The following is a 23,425-nucleotide window of genomic DNA, read 5'->3' on the forward strand; positions in this document are numbered from 1 at the left end:
CACTTTAGTAACTTTAGCTGTGTAAAAAACTAAGCACGCGGAAGGGCATGTGCACTCGCGGGCTCTCTGGGCGGCTGTCTCACCGCCTGCATACGGTGCTCTGGAACCACTGTGTATGGGCTGGATCAGGACAGCTGTTGGCCAAGGACAGGCGAAGGAAGAATGAGGACCAAGCTGGTTGCTGATTAGTTACCATTTATTCAATCTTTCATCTTTCTCATCTCCTGCACTTCTAGCTCCGTCCTCTCTCTGGATCTACTGCAGCCTCTCCTCTTCTTCACTAGTCTCTCCCCCTACTTGTCTCTCTCCACCTTGCCCTCTAGACTACACACAGCCAAGTAGCAATATCAACATAAGAAAGCCCTTCCTGAGGGCTGGCAGGTAAAACACCTCTTAAAGTTTTTTCTTCTTTCCTTAGTCCAAGAACTTATTCACATCTGAATACTAGTTATTTCTGTATGGACATAGCAAGAGATACATTGAGGCTTGCAAGGCAGCTCTCCTGGCAACATCTTGCCACAGACTCAGACTACAGCACTCAGGCTAGATCAATCATTCCTAACCCTAGCACAGTCCGAATCTAGTTATCACTGTTTGGATAATGACAGCATTTGTCCATGACCAAGCTCTTAACTTATAGTTAAGCATTAGGCACTTTGGCCAGGCCCATCTCAATGCCAGGGTAGCACACAACTCACCTCTTGCCCTGGGTTCCTCACGTCCCTCGTCGGGACCCTGCTTTTGGGGGTGCTAGGAGGTAAGGGCAGCTGAGGCTTAGCTGATAGAACAGATGCCCAGCAGGAAAATATCATGTAGAGTCAAATGACACAAGGTTACAAAAGCATAGCATTTGCTATGTCTTCCTTTGTCCATACAAAAAAGGACATTGCTCTGAATAAATTATGCAAAGAACTCAAGGAGAAGAGAAAAACAATATTTACAAGTCAACAGAACACTAAGAAAGAAGCTACAAATAAGCACAGAGGAATGGGAGCACTGTGATGGGAGTAACCCAATAAACCTAAACTATCAGAGGCTATGTTATCCTACATAGCTGAAAAGCAAATGTCTCATATAGCTTATGAAAATAAGTAGTTACACAAAAAATACGAATAAATCAAGAATAACATTTCCAAAAATCACAGCGAATAGAGAAGAAAAACAAAACATGTAGAAAAATGTAAATAAGTCTTTACTTATCAATGTTCATTTTAAATGTGTCAATTGTTGAATGACTGTGAGCTAAACCCTACAAAACTGTTCATAATTAGGTTTCAGTCATACAGTGTTGCAACACCCACCCCTCCAATACTCTACATTTTCCAACATCAGTGTCCCCAGTTTTCCTCCCACCGTCCCCCTACCCCACCTCCCAGCCTGCCACTATGGCAGACATTTTTCTTCTCTCTCTCTGTTTCTTTCTTTGGGGCATTGTGGTTTGCAATACAGTTTCTGAAAAGTTATCAGAAATATCCCTTTATCTATTTCTAACACTCAGTTCATAAATAATAATAATAATAAATAAACACAAAAATAAAAAAAGTAAAAAGAGACTACTTCCCACCATTAACTACCTCCCTGGGAAACCATGTAGCTATTTAGATTTTCATCAGCTAACATTTAAGTCAGACTTTATTGTTTAGCGTGGACAAGATTGACTCCTTTTTTACATTGTATTGTGTATCTTAAGCCGTAATCTGGCTTCCTGACTCTTTTTTTTTAACTAAAATTGCTGAGACTATAAATGGCACTAAATATAATGCCTTATGTGTTCTCAAATAAAAAAAAGGAAAACTGTAAGTCAATTAAGCTCTCCAATCAAAAGACAGAGAGTAAGTCCAAAGAGATTTTTAGGAAAAGATAGATTTACAGTTCTGTAGCATTCAATTGTGTATATACATACTATACATCTGTAAGGAATGATGAAACCATGCAATTTATAGCAACATTGATGAAACTGGAAAATATCATGTTAAATGAACTAAGCCAGAAGAAGAAGAACCACAGGATGATTTCACTTATAAGTAATATTTAGAATAATTGGATGAAAGAATGAAATGCTTTAAATGGAGGTGCTAAGATCAATCTTGGTGCCAGATTATAGGAAAGAGAAGGAAAGTGTTGAAGGGGAAGGAAGAAAGGACAAATGAAAAGCAATAGGAGCCAGGTCAGGGGTGTCAGGTACAAAGTTATTGTTAAGAAAAAATAGTCAAATATTTAAACCTGAGTCAACAATATTGAAATCAAGAGACCCAATCTTTAGCAACCACACTTAGAAATGTGCCTGTCAAGACGGCAGACTGGCGTGGGTGGAATATGGAAAGGAACCTGAGAACATGGGTGTTGGTACATAGTCACTGGTGGTGTGATCCATTCTGAAATTTTGTATGTCTAAAACTCAACTAGGAATAACTTTGTAAATTACAGTGCATTAATAAAAAATATTTTAAGAAAAAACAGACACTTAAAAATATTGTTGGCAAAAAACTCATTATAGCTTCATGGACACACATAGACTGAAGAGGCTGACACAGAAACAGGTATCCCATGCAAATGAAAAGTGAAGGAGATCAAGGATAGCTACATTTACATCAGATCAGGCAAAATACAACCTATGTAAAACAACATGATTGATTTGTAACAATTAGCCAACAAAATTGGTTTGTAACTGTAAGAATGTTAAATATTACAAGAAAGTTTTTGTGTAAAGGGATCAATTATTCAAGAAGATATGAGCATTATAAATATTTATGCACTTATTACACCATCTAAATACATAAAGCAATGCTAACAGATTTTAAAAGGAAAAATAGACAGAAGTAAGATAATAATATCGAAGAAGTCATTACCCTATTTTCCTCAATGGATAAATCATCTAGACATAAAAATTAATAAAATACATTGGGTTTAAATGATAGTTTATACCAGAAGAAACTAAATAAATATATATAATATTAATTTTAACCACAGCATAATTCATATCCTTCAAGATAGACCACATTAAACCACAAAGTAAGTCTTAACAAACTTATGATTAAAATAATATTAACTATCTCTTCCCACCACAATGGTAAATTAAAAATAAACTGCAAAAAGAAAATTGAAAAATTAAAAGTCAAGTAATTAAGGAACATGTTCCTGAACAAATTATAAACCAAAGAAAAAAATCAAAAGGAGAGCTAAAACTATCTCTAGACAAATTTAAATGGAAATACACTTTACCAAAGCATACAGGATACAGAAAAAGCTTTTCTAAGAGAAAAAAATTAGTGATGAATGAAAAATGAAAGATTTCAAATAAACCCAACTTTGCCTCTCAAAGAAGAAGAAACAAAGTCTAAACTCAGTTAGCAGATAAAATGAAAAAAAAATACAAAAGAAATAGACTGAAAAAAATTAAAAGATCCATGAAATAAAGTCTTAAAAAATGAATACATAAAAATGATATACTTTAAGAGTTGAAGCACGTACTTTTGTGCAAAGACTCAGGTTGAACCCCAGTCACTGAAAGACTACACAATTTCCATTTCTTGGAGTGTCCCCTTAGTAAAATTTTAAAAATTTACAAAGATTTAGAGTCAATAAAGAACTTGATTGAATGCAATCAGAAATGAGAAAGGACACTGTGAAAATAGAAATATGTAGAACATAGGGGCTGGAGTGATAGCACAGCTGGTAGGGCATTTGCCTTGCATGCGGCCACCCCGGGTTTGATTCCCAGCATCCCATGCGCTCCCCCGAGCACTACCAGGAGTAATTCCTGAATGCGTGAGCCAGGAGTAACCCCTGTGCACCACCACTAAGTGTGACCCAAAAAGAAAAAAAAAAAGAAAAGAAAATAAACTATATAATTATGCCAATGAATTAGATAACTTATAAAAATATCTGGATTCCTAAAATGTACGAGTAGCCAAGAATGCACCAGGATATGTAAAATCTAGAGAAATTAATTTTTAATAAGGATATTGAGCTAGTAATCAAAACATTACAACAAATAAAAGTTGAAGACTGTGTCTCAATGAATCCTACCCACATTATTGCTAATACTTTCCAAGGTCTTCTGGAAAAATAAATCATGAAGATCCAGTACTTTCAATGTTAGCTTCATTCTTACACAATAAAAACAGCACAAGAAAAGAACATTCCTGGTCATATATTTGTTGAACATAATTACAAAAGTTCTCAACAAATATTAGTAAACTGAGTTTGACAATGCATTAGAAGAGAGAGTGATACACTATGGTCAAATGGGTTTTATCCTCGGGATGCAAGCATTATTAAATATTTGCAAATCAATCAAGTTGAGAAACTCTATCAACAAGAAGGATAAACAAGTCATCTTAAGATGTTGAAAAGGTTTATTGTTTTAAAAAAAATTGTTTCTTTTGTTTTGGTCCATTTCTGAGTGTTTTCAGGGTTTATTCCAAGATTTGCTCTTAGGAGGTTGGAGCGATGAACACAGTGAGCAGTGCGTTTGCACGCAGTGACCCGGGTTCTAATCCCAGCATCCCATATGGTGCTGTAAGCACCACCAGGAGGAATTCCTAAGTGCAAAGCCAGGAGTAACCAATATGCATCGCCAGTTGTGACCCAAAAAGCCAACAAACAAACAAAAAACCCAACTTTGCATTTAGGGGTCACTCCCTGAGAGTTTGAGGGATCTTATGTGGCGCCAAGTATTGTTTGCGTGGAAGCAGAGTGTCCTATCCTCTGTACTATCTCTACCGTCTCAGGCAAAACATTTTTAAAATTCCACGTTTATGATTAGAAACTTACTATAACTTGGATATGGAAGAGGATGCACTTTAATATAAAGAAAACTATGAAAAGCCATAGCTAACAAGATACTTTATCAAATGCTGAAGCTGTTTTTCCCTAAGATCAAGAAGAAGCTTAATGCAAATCAAAACAACCATGAGATACCACCTCACACCACAGAGAATGGCACATATCCAAAAGAACAAAAGCAACCACTGTTGGAGAGGATGTGGGGAGAAGGGGACCCTTCTCCACTGCTAGTGGGAATGTCGACTGGTTCAGCCCCTTTGGAAAACAATATGGACGATTCTCAAAAAATTAGAAAATGAGCTTCCATTTGATCCAGCAATACCACTTCTGGGAATATATCCTGGAGAAACAAAAAAGTACAGTCAAAATGACCTCTGCACTTATATGTTCATTGCAGCACTGCTTACAATAGCCAGAATCTGGAAAAAACCCGAGTGCCCGAGAACATATGACTGGTTAAAGAAACTTTGGTACATATATACAACGAAATACTATGCAGCAGTTAGAAAGGATGAAGTCATGAACTCTGCATATAAGTGGATCAACCCTGGAAAGTATCAAGTGAAATGAGCTAGAAAGAGAGGGACAGACGTAGAAAGATTGCACTCATCTGTGGAATATAGAACAACAGAGTAGAAGACTAATACCCAAGAATAGTAGTATATAATACAAGGAAGTTGGCTCCATAGCTTGGAGGCTGGCCTCACACACTGGGGGAAAGTCATCCCAGATAGAGAGGGGAACAACAAGTAATATGTGATTGGAGATCCTGCGCGGGAAGAGAGATGCGTGCTGAAAGTAGACTAGAGACTGAACAGGATGACCACTCAATACCCCTATTTGGAACCACAACACCCAAAAGGAAAGAGAGATATTAAATTGGAATGCCCGCTACAGAGGCGGGGTTGGGTGGGGGGGTGGATGGGACTGGAGGATTGAGAGGGATACTGGGTTCATGGGTGGTGGAGAATGGACAGGGATGGGCTCTTAAACATTGCATGAGGGAAAAACAAGCACAAAAATGTGTGAATTTGTAACTGTACCCTCACTGTGACTCACTAATTAAAAAATAAATAAGTTTTAAAAAAGGAAAAAAAAGATCAAAAAGAAGCAAGGATTTACACTAGTGTTTGTATGTTTGTGTGATTGTGCTTCATTCCTAATTTTCTTTTATTTATTTTTAGGGTTTTCTTTAATTAATATAAGAAATCCTACCCAGAGAATTAAAAAACAAAAGACTTTGTTTGAAAATAAGTAAAATCCTTTCTATTTGTAGATGACAAATTCTTATATATAAGAAACCCTAAAGATTGTTTTGAACTGCTAGAAATAATAAATTCAATAAAGCTATAGAACATAATAATATGTAAAAATAAGTTGAATTTTGAAGTATGGATGTAGTGCAGTGGTGTATAGCTCATATGCAGAAGGCCTTGAGTTTGATCCTAAGCACCAAAACAAATATATATATATATACTTTAGTATATTACAAAATGAACTGTTAAGAAGAGAAATTAAAAAAAAAATCTCATTTATAATTGCATACCAAAAAACAAAATACAACTGAAAAAGTTACCTAGGTCAATAAGAACCATGTAGACTAAAACTGTAGAGCATCAATGGAAGAGATTAAAGAAGATACAAATAAATGAAAAATATTCTATGTCCATAGATTGGAAGACTTAATATTGTTAAAATAGCAATACTACCCAAAGCAATCTACAGAATGAAATCTATGTAAAATTTATGAATAATTTCCATAAATCTAATTCTAATATTTCTAACTTTCATATGACATCATAAAAGATGCTCAATAACCAAAGCAATCTTGAGAAAGAACAAAATTGGTGATTTTCACATCCTGATTTCGAGTTACATTAGAAAGGTATAGAAATTAAACAATTTGGTCTTGGCATATAAGCAGAAACATAAGTCAATGCAAAGAATAAAAAGCATAGCAATGAATCCACACAGGGGCAGGAGTGATAATACAGAAGGTAGGGTGTTTGCCTTGCACGAGGCTGATCTGGATCAATCCCTGGCACCCTATATGGTCCCTGGAGTCTCTCAGAAGTGATCTCTGAGTGCAGAGCCAGGAGAAAGACTTGAGAACTGCAGAGTGTAGTCCAAATACCAAATTGGAAAGAAAAGGAAGGAAGGAAGGAAGGAAGGAAGGAAGGAAGGAAGGAAGGAAGGAAGGAAGGAAGGAAGGAAGGAAGGAAGGAAGGAAGGAAGGAAGGAAGGAAGGAAGGAAGGAAGGAAGGGAGGGAGGGAGGGAGGGAAGAAGGAAGAGAGGGAGGGAAGGAGGGAGGAAGGGAGAGAGGGCGAGAAGGAGGGAGGAAGCCATACATATAATCATATAATTTATGATAATGGAGTGAAAATATAATACTGAAAAAAAGACAGTATCTCAGTATCTTCAATGAATGTTGGGAAATATGGATGTCACATGCAAAGTAATAAAACTTGAAACTATTTTATACCATAAACAAAAGAAATTTAAACTGGATCAGAAACTTAAATATGTGACTTGAAACCATAAGACAGCTAGAATAATAGAAAATGTGAATAAATTCTTTTACATTTACCTTGGCAATGCTGTTCTGCATTTATCACCAAAACCAAAGTCATATAAGCAAAATTAAACAAATCAGGCTATGTCAATTTCAAATGCTTCCTAGAGCAAAGAAAACTATTGAATGGCTTTAGATTTACAGGTAGGGCAGTAAGGGTAGGGGGAGAATGTAAACATGGGCTTGCAGTGACATCAAGACATTAGTGGAGGATAGAGGGGGTGATGTGCAATAAACAAAACCATTTACACTGATACTATTACTATTATTTTTGCAATATTTAAATATTTTATTTTCATAAAGTAGTTCACAATAGTTCATTGCAGATAATATTCTAACACGAATCCCACCACTGAACACCTTCCCACCACAATAAGAGGGAAGTGTGTGAAGGTTGTTGTATGTTGTATTTCATTCTGGAGCCGTTTAAGCCCACATGTAAAAGAATACAAGCAAGTATATTATAACCAAGCAAATGTGTGCTAATTTTGGTACATGAGTGGGGTAGAGTATAAGAGTTTCATGGCCGTGCAATCCAGGACATTCTGTGTTGGTCTCTTTTGGGAGCTTCGGTTTATAGTCACTGGATCTTGGCCATTGATGAGATTACATGGCGCCAGGGGCAGTTTTTGGGGTGACTGCCAAGCTACTGGAAAATGGGAGCTGGGGGAAGGAGGCCCAGTCCCTATCCGAGTGGACTTGGAGGTCTCAGTCACGGGGCCTGCATACCTGGATTTTTCTGCCAGATCCCACTTGGGTGAGTCTCATCCGAGCATATGGAGGGTGGCCTTGAGCAAGGCGGCAGTTAGATTCTGAAGGTTTTTGGCTTCCGGGGTCACTGATACTATTATTAATGTGGTATCTATTACTAAAGTAAAAAAAACAACAAAATGCACAGCAACTTACTAAAAATTATAAATATTTGTGAGTAATATACCCAATGACTGTTTATTGCACTTCGGGTAGGGCATTTGCCTTGCACACGGCCGACCTGGGTTTGATTGCTCTGCCTCTCTTGGAGAGCCCGGCAAGCTACCGAGAGTATCCCTCCCACACAGCAGAGCCTGGCAAGCTCCTGGTGGCATATTCGATATGCCAAAAACAGTAACAAGTCTCACAATGGAGACGTTACTGGTGCCCGCTTGAGCAAATCGATAAACAACAGGATAACAGTGCTACAGTGCTACAATATACCAAATAAGGATTTAGTATCTAAAATACAGCAAGAAGTCATGCAGCTCATTAGGGACAATATGATTTAAAATGGGCAGAGGAGAGCTGGAGTGATAGCACAGTGGGTAGGGCACTTGATTTCCACGTGGACAACCCATTTCAATCCATATTACCCCAGATGGTCCTGTAAGCACCACCAGGAGTGCAGAGCCAGGAGTAAGCCCTGAGTGTCACTGAGTGTGGTTCAATTTTCTTTTTCAAATAGGCAGAGGATCATAAGTAGACATTTTTTCAAAGAAAACACAAACTGGCAGTGGCTCCACAGTGATGCTGAGCATCGACAATAATTGTCATGGGAATGAAACTAAAAATAACTAAAATATATTATGTGACATATGTTAGTATGACTATGATAATGAAAATCATAAGTACTGGAAAGCAAACAGAAAGAGGCAATTTTTAAGTATTGGTGAAAATGTAATTGTAAATTCACAGCATACATATCATAGCTATAGTATCGGCACTATAAAAAACAATATGAAGTTTCTTCACAAAATTGACAAAGAATTTATGGTTTAACAAACCTATGTTATATCTATCATTTAACGAACAATTCTATTTATAGATACTTATCAAAAGGAAAAACAACCAATAACTTGAAAGATATCTTTACTCTCATGATTACTGCAGAACAAGTTACAATGGTTAAGATATGGAAATAATCTGTGCCCATGCATGGATCAATGCATAAATTAAATGTGATAAAAAGAAAACATGGTGTATAAGTTCTCCATTTTAAAAAAACAATTCATTGGCTATTCAGTGATTAAAGAAATACAATCTTGCTATTTCAAAGGCATAATGTATCTTGAGGGTACTAGGCCCAAGTAAGACAGAAAAAGAAAACATCTGCATGTGAAAAAAGAAACAAAAGACCAACCAATGCTAGATGCAGAGATCATACTAGTGGTTGCCAGAGGCAAGTGGCAGGGGATAGAAGAAATGAGTGAAAATGGTCAAAAGACATAAATTTCATCATAAATTAACTAAGTGTTAGGGATACAATGTATAGCATAGTAATCATAATTAATAAAAGTGTGTTGTATATTTGAAAGTTGCTATAAGATCTTTAAAGTTCTCACCACTAGGAAAAAATCTGTGATGATGTATGGTGATGGACGTAAATTAGACTTACTGTAATGATCATTTCACAATATGAAATCACGCTGGACATCTAAAACTAGCATGTCACAGGTCAATTATAGCTCTTATTTTAAAAGTGATACCAACCTACATCCTTCCCAACATTATTTAAAAATACATACTCCTCACACATTTACCCAACCTTAGATTATTTCAAATCTTCAATTACCATCAATCTGATAGATAAATATAAATAGAACAACTTGTGTTAAATTTTTAAAGCCTAGTTAACACTTCTTTGTATTTTTAACTCATTCTAATACGTGTTTCTTAAATTTTGTTAGCTGACTTATTTTCAGACATTTATCAATGACTATTCATGAGATTATTTGGTGGTTTTATAATATCTCATGGAACTAATATTAAGAACCTTTCATAAACGATCATTTTCAGGATGTAAAGTACTTGTGACCTGCTTTTTATTTTATTCCTTTTATTTGGTCCAAGGATACTGAGGATACTAGGCATATGCCTTATTGTAAATCCAAAATATAAATTATGTCAGTTAGTCTTCATAAACATTAGTCATTTTGGGATAATTTTCCTGTGATAAAATTTTTATTCTCTGAGGAAGATGAAATGATTCACAAATTAGAGTTTAAAAGTTTGCGTTTTCAACGTAAAAAATTTTTATTTTTATTTTATCTTATATTTGATATCTTTGCCAGGGACAGCAATGCCCAGGACCTTCAGGGCTTACTTCTGTCTCTGTGCTCAAAAATCACTCCCTCTGTGGGGATTTAACCCAGATATGCCAAAGGAAAGGCAAACACCTTTCCTGCTGTATTATCTCTGGCTCCTAAATGCTCTCTTTTTTATTTTAGTAATTTAGATTTTATTTTGTATATGTATAAATATATCTATATATTGATATGTAGATATAGATTCACCATGATACACACACATATATATAGTCACGATGAGATATACACACATACATAGAATCAACATGAGATACAGTTATAAATTTGTTCATGATTAGGTTTCAGTCATACAATGTTCTATCACCTGTCCCTTCACCAGTGAACATTTCCCAACACCAATGTCCCCAGTTTCCTTCCTGCTGCCCCCTGACCCCAGCCTCCCTCCTCCCTCTATGACATCTCTCTCTCTCTCTCTCTCTCTCTCTCTCTCTCTCTCCTCGTTGTGCCCTTCTCCCTTCTCCCTTTTGGACATTATGGTTTGCAGTGCAGGTACTGAAATGTCATCATGTTTCTCCCTTTCCCTACTTTCAGCACTCAGTTCTTGTCCAGAGCCATCATTTCCCACTGTCTTCGACTTATGGCCCCTTCTTTATCCTAGCTGCCATCCCGCCACCCTCACTTCTGGCAAGCTTTCAACTGTGGACCACTTCTCCTTGCCCTTTAAACATCTGTTTTTTAAAGACTGGTTTTCCTACTTGTAACAGGAAGAAACTATGCAGTAGAAAGAACTCAAATGAAGATTATTAAATAGGATAAGCTCAACTAGAGGTAGAGGTAGCTCACTGTCGTTTTCAGCTCCTCTCTTTCTTACTCTATCCTAAATGAGAAGGTCTGTTCCTGTTTTCCTCCCTCACTCCAAAGCTCTGCGCACAGAAGCCTTCTGAAATTAAGAGCCAAATTTTCAAGAACTGTGCATTAGTTTTTCCTTCTCTAGGAACCATAGCAATTTTTTTCTCTTTTAATTTCTATTGGATGGTCATATACCCTTAAGGTGCTAACTTAACATCTTGTAGCTGAATCCAGTGCACCCCCAATTTCCTTTTGTACAAAGATTCTGTTGATTTCCTTTGTATAGCTGTCAAAATTATTTATAACGTGTGAGAAATTTAAAATACAAAAGAGCAATATAAAAATAAGGTTACATGGCTTTTTTATTTTACAGTTTATTCCATTAGAAAAATTGGCACCAGGGAAAACAGGATCTTGCTTAACTAGCTTGCATTGCATTTGCTATGTAGCTCCTGGTCCTGTTCTTGGTTAGAAAAAACACTTCCAGAAATTTAATGATAAGAATACACTTCCCATTGTGAATAGTGCTGCGATGAACATAAGAGTGCAGATGGTGTTCCTGCTGTAGGTTTTTTTGTGCTCCCATGGTATAATCCAGAAGTGGTATTGCTATGTCAAATGGAAGCTCAGTTTCTAGATTTTTGAGGAATATACATATTGTTTTCCAAAATGGCTAGACAAGTTAGCATTTCCACCAGCAATGAATTAGGGTCCCTTTCTCCCCCTATCTATGCCAGCACTAGTTGTTGTTGTTTTATTGGATGTGTGCCAGTCTGTGGCATGAGATGATATCTCATTGTTGTCTTGCTTTGAAGATCCCTGATGAATAGTGTTGAAGAACATTTTTTCATGTGCCTTTGGGGTATTTGTATTTCTTCTTTAAGGAAGTTTCTGTTCATTTCTTCTTCCCATTTTCTGATGGGTGTTGGATTTTTTTTTTCTTGTAAAGTTCTACCTAGCATTTCCTTGTTTATCTTTGATATTAACATCTTATCAGAAGGCTATTAGGTGAATAACTTTTCCCGTTCCATCGGCAGAATCTTGAAACAACCTGAGTGGCTGTTAACAGAGGACTAGATAAAGAAATTGAAGTACATTTATACACTGGAATACTATGCAAGTATCAGGGAAAATGAAGTCATGAAATTTGCCTATAAATGGACGGACATGGAGAGCATCATGCTGAGTGAAATAAGTCAGAAGGAGAGGAATGTAGGATGACTGCATTTACTTATGGTATTTAAAAAATTGTATGAGATTAATATCCAAAGCCAGAGAAAAATAGGGGCCAGGTCAATTGTTGGAATCCATTGCAAGTGTGTGGGGGGGACAGAGGGTAGGTAAGAAAGGGAAGGGACCTGCATAGCAGTAAGAGTTGGAAATGATAGTGCTGAGAAAGAAGAGAAAAACAATATTTACAAGTCAACAGAGTCTGATCAGGAGGCAAACATAATTAACAGGTTGTGGAAGCAATCAACAAACCCAAGCTCCCTGCAACCATGGAGGAAGGGCAAACCAATGTTATCCTATATTGCTGGATAAGAAGCGATGTGTTGAAAGTAGATAAAGGGTGATTCAATAAAAAAAAAATACACTGTCACTGTCATCCCGTTGCTCATCGATTTGTTCGAGAGGGCACCAGTAACAATTCCTAACATCTCATCTGGTCCAACAAGCACTGCCAGGAGTTATTCCTGAGTGCAGAGCCAGAAGTTAACCCCTGTAAATCCCTGGTGTGATGAAAAAAAAAATACACAAATCAAATTAAATGAAAAGAAGTAAGAATATACTTTTCTGACTTTCCTGAGATGGATTATAAAAGTAAAACTTCTTTTCTATAATATTATCAAACATAAGACTATTTTTATTTTTTAAATTTTTTTAAATTTATTTTTTTTATTGAATCACCATATGGAAAATTACAATGCTTTTCAGGCTTAAGTCTCAGTTATACAATGCTGAAACAGCCATCCCTTCACCAATGCCCATATCCCACCACCAAAAAAAACAAAAACAAAACCACAGTACACCTCCCATCCGCCCCCCGGCCCCGCACCTCCCCTGCCTTGTAACTGATAAATTTCACTTTACTTTCTATTTACTTTGGTTACATTCAATATTTCAACACAAACCTCACTATTATTGTTAGGAGTACCCCACTAGAGTCAGACCTGTTGTGAAGGGATATAAGGTTTTGGATTTCTGTACTTAAGCAACTAAGTCCAGGGAGATTTCTTCCAGGTATTGGATCATTGCAAGCTTGTAAACCCCATCTGTGGTCGTCATAATATGGCGGTCACCACGCCCTTCACCCCCAGCAAGGAAGAGGCAAGAGAGAGAAATACCTTTCCCCTCCTGAGCGGGCATGGGGTCTTGGCTTAGTTCTCAGTCTGGAGATATTCTTCGAGGATCTGCCCATGCCGGAAAATTTAGCTGGCATCTGGAGTCACGCTCGTGCAGCTGCGGAGAGGCCGCACACACGTGCGGTCCCCGGGATCACATCTTGGCGGCAGGCCAAGATTATTTTTAATAATTCATCTCTCGTCTCTCAAAACACCTCACAATTTTCAGAACACTGAGTTTGGAATATTAACACTTTGTTTGTGGATGTGGTATGGTAGTATTGATCCTTAAACATATATACATTTATGCTGTTGTGGATCAAAAAACAAAGACTACACATTTCAGGTTAAAAGTGCAGTTGATTTGCTATCAATGCAGTTAATATTTAATTAGAGCTAAATTAGGCTCATGGAATAAAATGTATCAGTTTACACAGATGATTTGCTCAACATGTCATCACCATATGTCTGCAAAAATGAAAAAGAAATTATCTTTGATTCACTTTCCTATTTGGTTATACATTTATGAGTAGAGTCAATTGGTCACATATTTTATCCACAGTTCATAAGTGACGAGTAAGTAATAATTGCCCAGAGAACAGCACAGACAAATGCATACAATAAGTAGCAATATGCTTTCATTCAGTTACCTTGTGAAGATATAAATTGTTTAATAATGGAAATAATAACACATGTTTAAAATGAATACTTTGTATATATTTCTACTTACCTCAAATGTACATCTATGAGGCTGGGGACATAGCTCAAAAGCCTGGAGAACTTACCTTGCGTGAAATAGGTATGGGCCTTTTAACCTAGCTGCTGGCACTATTGAACCTGAGCATTGAAATGGCAGAGCCAATATCCCCGGTCACCTTAGAAACACTTAAAAACCCCAGCTGTATACAATACTTAAGAGGAACATTTTTCCTGATTTATTGAATTTGAAAATCTCTAAATCCCCACTGCACAACTAGCTATCACTTTTCATAAATTAGACAGTAGTCAGTCACTCTTCATTTGAAATTCTCTTTATTTTCCATATAGGAGCCATGCTTAAATTGTAGCAACTTTAAAAAATAATTTTTTTCCTCTAGGAGAAACACAGTCATCAAATCAAGCAATTTATGACTATGTTCTTCCTAAGTATATGAGCTTAAGAAAATATTTAATACTATTTTGCATTAAAAATAATTCTTAGTGAGAGAAAATACATATCCTTTAAGGGAATATTCAAATTAAAAATCTTAATCTCTTATTACATGTGTGTTTAATTTGTTAACAGTCTCAAAAAAGTTTTCACTCTCAAAAAAATTTCCTCTAAAAATGAGAGATGCTTGCTATTTAGAAAAGCTCAATAAATATTTTTTTCCTCAGAAGATTCTTATTGCTTGATAATTATACAATCATGACTCATTTGCTTTATGTCATCTGCTTAAGAAGTACACGTGACAGAATATTTTAGTTTTCATACCAGCCCTACAGCAGTTGCTGATTTATGTCAGCAGAAAAGAAAAGAGAAATAAGATTGGTCATTATTTAACTGATATACTTTTTTCCCAGAACAAATTTTTGTAATACAAATAAAGGTTTCCAATAAGTTGGGCTTTGACATCATAGTACATGAAAGATAGCTAAATATGAGCCTTTTCTCGTGGGCCTCTATTGGAATGGATTGATTATAAACAGCCTTTTCTTGTTAGAGCACAAAAAGTCTGAGGGGACAGAAAATACACAGCTTTCAGAAGCTCTTAGAAATTCTCTGGATTTCAATGCTCAGCTAGACATCCCAGGAGTAGGTGGCAGTTTAGAACAGTAGGAAAATCTGAAGAGAATCCTTTAGAATCATTTTGGACACGAGCGGCGCCCCCAAAATGCCTCCAGACTGTGTGCTCGGAGCTTCTGGCCCAGGCGCTGCCGGCAGGGTATGCTCTTTTCTCTCTCATCTCTTTCTTTTTGAATGCAGCGAGGCAATAGCTGGTTTTTAGACTATGCAGGAAGCCCGGGAAAGCCGACGGGCGGGACTTCCGGATCCGCCCTGTGCCGGCCGACATTTAAGCACAGAGCCATGTGTGGACGCTCCTTTCGGCCCCGCGCGAGATCAACCCCGGAGGCAACTGAACCACTTTGGACACGAGTGGCGCCCCAAAAATGCCTCCAAAATGTGTGCTCGGAGCTTCTGGCCCAGGCGCTCCCAGCGAGTGTGATGCAATTACCAAAAGAATTTTCCCTGGACTTCATATAGAAATCCAAAACTGCACGGCTGCTATTGCAGCCTCGAGACCTAATGTCTCTTGATTGTCAGCAACGTGTAAATGTTCCTTTTTGGCAGGACTTACTGTGGGGGGAAACTCCATACAATAGTACTGAGTTTTTTGTTGAAGGGTAAAAGATTGTAGCAATAGAATTTTAGGCAGAATTTTCCCTGGACTTTATATAGAAACACGAAACCGCGCGGCGGTGGCAGCCTAATGTCATCTAATCATCAGCAATATGAAATAGTTCCTTTGTAACGGGTTGGACTTTGGGGGGACCATAATAGGGTTAAAGTTTGTAGCGACATGTAATTTCTGGCTGTACTTTCCCTGGACTTTATACAGAAATTCAAAGCCGCGAGGCCGCTGCCATGGCCGCGCAATCTATTGTCATTTAATCATCACCAATATGAAATGGTTCCTTCTTAGCGGGTCGGACTTTGGTGGGAAATCCTAACAAGAATAGTAAGTCTTTTGCTGAAATATTGAAGGCTACCAAAGTGGTAGCCATCTCTATAGACTGAACTAAGCCATATCCCCACGCCGGCTGAGAAGAAATATCCTTCTTTCTCGGGAAGAAACGCGGCGTGGCGTTAACCATAGTATGATGTCCATTAAGCTGACATGGACCTGGTGGCGTGGGAATGGGATACAAGGGAATAAATTATTATGTACTTGGAACAGCGGGACGCTGGTGGAATCTCGAGCCAGGGCCGATACCAGCGTATTACTTTTGGTTCCAGAAACTGCTTGCAGACATTCTACCAGACTATCAACTAAGCCAGAGCCCCACGCCGGCTGATGACGGGAAATAACCATCTTTTTTGGTTTGTTTTCCCTTTGTCAGGCAGCGTGGTGATTACTAAACAGGCGTGAACTCGGTGGCGCGGGACGAGGGGGGAAAAAATAGAAAAGTTATATAACAAACAGCGGGACTTAACATCTCTACATTCTCAGCAATGGAGAGCCATCAAATGCTTCCTTGACAGTGGGACTGTCTTTTCTTTTTTTGGGGGAAACCCTAGCAACAATAGTGAGTTATGTGTTGAAACATGGACTGTAACCAAGATAAAGCGTAAACGAAGTGAAACTTATCACTTACAAGGGCGGGGACTGGGGGGCGGGAGGGGGTGGGAGGTGTAATGGGATGGTTGGTGATGGAATATGGGCACGGGTGAAGGGAAGGGTGTTTGAGTATTGTATAACTGACATAATCCTGAGAACTATGTAACCCTCCACATGGTGATTCAATAAAATGTAAATTAAAAAAAAATAAATAAAATTTGACTCACAAAAAAAAAAGAATCATACCTAGGCAAGCAATGACATCCAGCAGTTGAATTTGATCATCCCCACCAACAAAGTCTAATAGCATTGCCTACTGATGGCATTTCTTCAAGATTAGTTGTACAAAAAGAACTGGATGATCAACCTTTCCAACCTCATAACCTGCCTCTAAGTCAGTGGGTCTTAAAGCTGGGATTCAAAGAAAAACTTACCTGCACCTGACATTTTCTGATGTTTAAAACATTATGTTGTTATGAATGCTTGGTGATAGGAACAAGAAATCAACAATACACAATCTCATCTCAGGGGAGATGGAAGCAGAAAGACAGCAACAAAAAATAAACACTGTCTGTTGCAAATTTCAAAGCATTTAATAGCTATCTCCAATATTCAGAGCCTCTCGGGACCCTCTGCTCCTAAAGACTCTGATTCCAGAGGTCTTCTAACCCATTTTGGCACCCAAAGCAGCTTCTTACAGCAATACATGGGACTGTGAGCTGGGCTACAACTCCGTGCTGCCCAGGGATGAATATCTCCTGACCACCCTGTTTTTCTGCACGGAAAATGGCGGCGGCAGCAATATCCACTGGTGAGAGCCACCTTCTAAGACTCCTAACCTAGAGGTATACGGTTTTTACAGTTGGTGGCTAATAGGCAATCATGGGAAGTGGGCGTTACTGGCACGCCCTCGGCCCAGATAAATCCGGAGTTGCTGAGCGAGAAACGGACCCTCTGCTCCTAAAGACTTTGATTCCAGAGGTCTTCTAACCCATTTTGGTACCCAAAGTGGCTTCTTATAGCAATGTACTGGTACTGTGAGCTGGGCTATGCAATTTCTGCATAATTTTCCCTGGACTTTATAAGTTCTTTGTTGAAATATTGAAGGTAATCAAAGTAGCAGCCATTTCTCTAGACTGTGATTTAAGCCATAGCCCCACACCCAGCTGAGAAGAGGAAATATCCCTCTTTCTCGGTTGTTTCCCATTTTCGGGGAGAAACGCGGCGTGGCGTCCACCATATTATGAGGCGCGGGAAGGATGAGAAAAAAAAGAAAAGGAAAAGAAAAAAAAGAGTTATGTACTTGGAACAGTGGAACTACATATCTCTTCATTCTAAGCAATGGAAAACTAATTATCAAATGCTTCCTTGGTAGTAGGGCAGTCTTTCTTGGGGGGAAACTCCAACAACAATAGTGAGTTTTTTGTTGAAATATGGAATGTAATCAAGGTAAAGAGAAAAATGAAGTAAAATTCATCAGTTACGCAGTTGGGGGTGGGGGGCAGGGGCAGGAGGTAGACTGGGGTTTTTGGTGGTGGAATATGGGCACTGGTGAAGGTATGGGTGTTTGAATATTGTACAACTGAGACATAAGCCTGAGAACTTTGTAACTTTCCACATGGTGATTCAATAAAATTTTAAAAAAATTTAAAAAAGAGTATTCAGAGCGTCTCTTTGAAACTCCTGTTTCTATTAAAACATCCTTATTGTCACTGGACCAGTTACTTGTTGGTTTTAATGTGATTTTCATGTCATGGACAACACATCATGTGGTTAAAATATTAACATAGAAACTTCTAGAACTGTAAAAATTGAAAACTACTCCCTTTTTTCTAATGTACCGCTCTCCAGGTACCCTAAAATGGGGTGTTTGGTGGGATGTGCTGACTCACATTCATATTAATTTGACCCTTAACATGAACATGACTATGAGAGAAATATGAAGGAAACTTGAATTAGAGGACTGAACCATTGCCATTCCCCAGAATTCTTTTAGTCCACATGGATCTTTTTCTATGGCCGGCTGTGCAGTCAAGAAAGTCCTTTTGTTTGTCTAGTGAAAACATCAGTCTGTCAGAAGAATCTAATTCTAAATTACTGTTGAATTTCTGATGGAAACTGCCACATCATTTAAATTTCAACAGCTCTACCATTTCTCATATTTCTTATTTGTGACTTGCCATCTCACAAACAAAGTGCATTGTACTCTCATTTTAATAAATAGTTTTTGAATGGAGGTTGTTTTTCTTTATGTCCAAATTCTATCTGCTTACTTTTCTTTTTACTGACATATTCTGAGATCTAAAAGAAAGCTTTGAAAAGTACTTTGATTTCAAAAGTTGCCAACACATTTCAAAGCCAATAAACCAAACAATCAAATAAAATTATGTCTTTAAACTACCAAAATGGGGGTGAGTAAGTGACAATTTCGGGTTGTCAGCTTCTCTGAAGGGAAAGGATATAGTAGATTCCTCTTGTTTATTCTCTTAGTTCTTAGTAAACTTTTTTTTCAGACAAGTTTTCTTGAATTTCTTTCACCAATGAAGTATTTTTCCCATAATAGTAGATAATTAACTACTATATTTGGAAAAAATGGAATCCATCTTTATGATAAAGATGGTACTTAACTATAGATTGAATCCAAATGGATTCACCAGCCTAGCAATGAAGAAATGGATATCAAGTGATTTTTTAATCTTGTATGAAACAAAAGGATTAAACTGTCAATATCACAATGAACTGCCGTGACGAGCCCCATGATAGAAACACAGACTCAAAACTACTTCTAGTGATACATATGCAAAGAATAGATTTTTACTGGTAATGCATGTAATTAGAGCACAGAACACAATGTTCTGTTCAAATTCATGACATGCTCAACTAATAAAGGAAAAGAGGATAAGGCCCTTGCTATTTATTTGCATGAAAAAGCTTCAATATAAGATATACTTCAGAGAAATTGGTTTTTAATCTAGGTGACTTGATGAGATTTTGACCCTGTACTGCTTTTTGTGTTGACCTGTGGGAATTTATGCAGAAATACAACTGTGTCGCTTACAGCCCAGACAGACGTTGCTTTTTTCATTAATTTTTGAATGTCTCATATAGGCAAGAAAAGCAGAAAATTGGTCCTTTTAAAAAGCTCACTGTAGGAGAATTTGCTTTTATGAACCATAATCAGCAAGAGCTGATAGGAATCTTAGCAGGAATGTATTTTTTCAAATTCAGACATTCAAGAAGTTAGATCCATTGATTTAGCAGTGATGGTTCTCCACCGACCTGTATAAAGCAGAAATCTATGATTGTATATTGTTATGAATATATTTGAGAGATTTCTAGCTATCATAGCATCAGCTCTCCAGGGTGAATTATAGAACACACATTGAGTACTTGAAGGAAAGCTTAACATCAACACACTGCTTATTTTTCCACAATAAAAGTGTCTCTTCCACGGGATATATACCAAAAAATTTCTTTTGCAGTAAGCTGTTTCGCTCATTTAAAAAAAATCTGATATAAAATTATCCATGTCATTGCATATATATACAGATATAGTGAAAAAAATAAGTAAGCATAAAACAAAATACATTGTCATGTGAATGATGTACCTGGAAACATGAAAAATGATAATTTAGTCAAGGTGTTCTTCTCATGCAGATGTAAAACACATTCTAGTTTATATTAGTAAAAGTCACCAAAAGCCTGCTGGATACTTGTATCACTAAATGGAGACTTTCCACCCACTTCCAAATCATCAACTGCTATTGTCAACTGTCCCATTTTCCACAAACTTGTCATTCTTTTGAGTCACCCTGTTCAGATCTTAACCCTTGGATACCTGGTCTCTTAAAAATTTTAAAGCTATTTCTCTAAAATTTTTATCCTTTTTCTCCACCCAAATCAGAGCAGTCATCTTAATGTTGAGCTACCTTAAAATGTTCAATGGCTCTCCCTTCCATTTAGAATAAATCTAAATTCCTTAACCTCTAGACAGCTTCTAGGAATAAGACTTTGCTTCTTTAGCCTCACTTCCGGCGGAATCAACAACACAATAGCATGCACTTGACTCACACTAAAATTATTTCTACCAAGTTGTGCTGTTGTCTCTGCTTGCATCACCCTTCATCATTCTCATATTCCAGCTAAAATAACTCTTCTTTGAAAGGACCATGTTTTATTGCAAAATATGGAGTAGATTTTATCTACTTAGGCAATTAATTTTGTTACACTGATAAAAATTGTCAACGACTTTTCTAGTTGACTTTATTTTTTGACCATGTCTTGACAAAGATGTCAGTGTCATAAAAGCATGGGTATTTTCTGACTTACTTACAGTGAGATAACATAATTCTCCATAAGCATCTGTTAAATAAACACACGAACTTATGGTCTTATGTATTTATTCATTCAAAGTTAAAGGCTGAAAAACTACAGTGATGAAGATACATTCCAGGGTGGTAAAGTGTACTTATTACTCTTTCCTGTTTAGGGCCACAAGTTGTCTTTTTTACTCTACCCTATCACAATGTTCACTGTACTTAATTTTCACTAGGGAAAAGTAAAAGAAATAGATATCCTCACATATTGCAAATATAAAACCTACTAAAAGTATATGTGTTTTTTATTTATGAGTGGGTGAGTCATATTTTTCTCTTGAAGTAAACTAAACCATTTTGGAAGCTTTACTATCTCTTTTGGGCCTCTTAAGTAACAGGAAGATACTAGAGTTGTTAACACATACCCAAGTGTCATCTTATTTCCAAAGAACATGTAGACTGATTATACCCACTTGTGTGTATTCACCATAGAAAATAAATATAACTGGTTTGTAAAAGATTAAAAAGATTTTGGCTGACTTTTTTTATATTTCCAAATCAAGCTACTAGGTGAGAACTAAAGAAACTAACAACATAAAGAGTAAATTATTTAGTGGAAAACGTTTACTTTGAGTAGGTAAAACACATTACATTATTTTTCTATTTTTCACTTTAGAATTTAGTAAATCACTATTATTCACTCCTCAAAAAAGTGGTAAACAACAGTAAAAGAAAAAAACAAATACTATCAGGATACAAATGTAAATTTTATTTCACATTGATGGAACTTTGAAACTTAATAAACATTAAGTGACATGGAAATTTCATGTAATGTGATTTATTTAGAAAAATATGTCTATCACCATGATAACAAATATATCTTTTTCTGAAATCAAGATAGTTTAATGTCAATTTTGATGAGCGTGTCTAACATATAAGTGAACTGAATATTTTCCTATAAACCAAGGAGTGACACTAGCCAATATAATCCACCCAGTCAAAGATACCTGTATATTCAGTCAAAGTTAAAGCACTCAGGAGATTCTAATCTCATTCGACAGACAAAAAGGATAAAAATATTGCCCACTCCACGTTGAAAGACTCATAGCTGCTCAGAAGTGGTATAAAAGAGTTGGGCACAGAGGCATTAATAAGGTCTCTATGGCTTATCCAATGATGAGCTTCCCTCCCTTAACTCTCATTTGTCTATATAAACCTACAGATTAGCCTATGAGTTTGTGGGTCCACAAATGCTTATACCAAATTTTACCAAATTTGTGGGTCCATAAATGCATATACTCAAATTTCACCAATGTGCTAGTAGGAATAATGGTGTGACATTCTGGGGAATTTTTTGCATGTTTGATGGCCACACCAGGTGGTGCTCACAGTTTGCTTCTGACTCTGAGCTCAAGGAACACCTGTAGTGATGCTTGCTGGACCATATAGAGCAATGGGGATCCTCGGTAAGCTGCTTGCAAGGCAAGTGTGTTACTCACTGTACTATCTCTCTGACCACTAAGAATTTTTTAATAGAAACTGGGTGGAGCATATCAAGTCTGTGTTTCTAAAATCACGAAGATCCTTGAGCTTAGTCAACTAATCTCTCCAAATTAATGGAGTTTGAAAATCATCTTGTACTACAATGGAAGACTCTGCAGAACCAACAAAATATGAAACCCTGCAGTCTGATGCAACACAAGTGCAACTGAAGAGAACAAAGTAAATACAAGAAAAGGGAGAGGACAATTTTGTATGATATCACTGATCTGTGGAATAGAAAGATAACAGAAGAACAAACAATATTTATCAATGACTAATACCTGCTTCTGAATTGCAAAGCTGATTACTGAGCAATGGGTTGGTGGGTGTGGAGGAAACAATGCTTGCTAGAGTTGGCTTAGGTACAGTGGTGGAGAGCTGTGTGCGCTAAGGTGAGCATCTGAGTTTGATCCTGGAACATCCAATGTGGAACTTGCCTGGAACTTATCTGATGAATGTAGCTTGTATGGAAAGTAATGGATTGACTGTAGTTTGTATGGGAACTACTGCTTTTAAATTGATGACATATATAGACTTTTAGCATCACTCTCACTGTATATGCCTGTGATTGGTATTGTTGCCTGACCAACGTCCAAACCCACAGTTCCTAGATAACTCTTCTTCTATCTACATGTTCCTGAAAGAGCTGAATAATAGTAACTACAGGACAGGGTA

This window comes from Sorex araneus, chromosome 4, assembly GCF_027595985.1.
Source record: "Sorex araneus isolate mSorAra2 chromosome 4, mSorAra2.pri, whole genome shotgun sequence".
In the NCBI taxonomy this organism is placed as follows: Eukaryota; Metazoa; Chordata; class Mammalia; order Eulipotyphla; family Soricidae; genus Sorex; species Sorex araneus.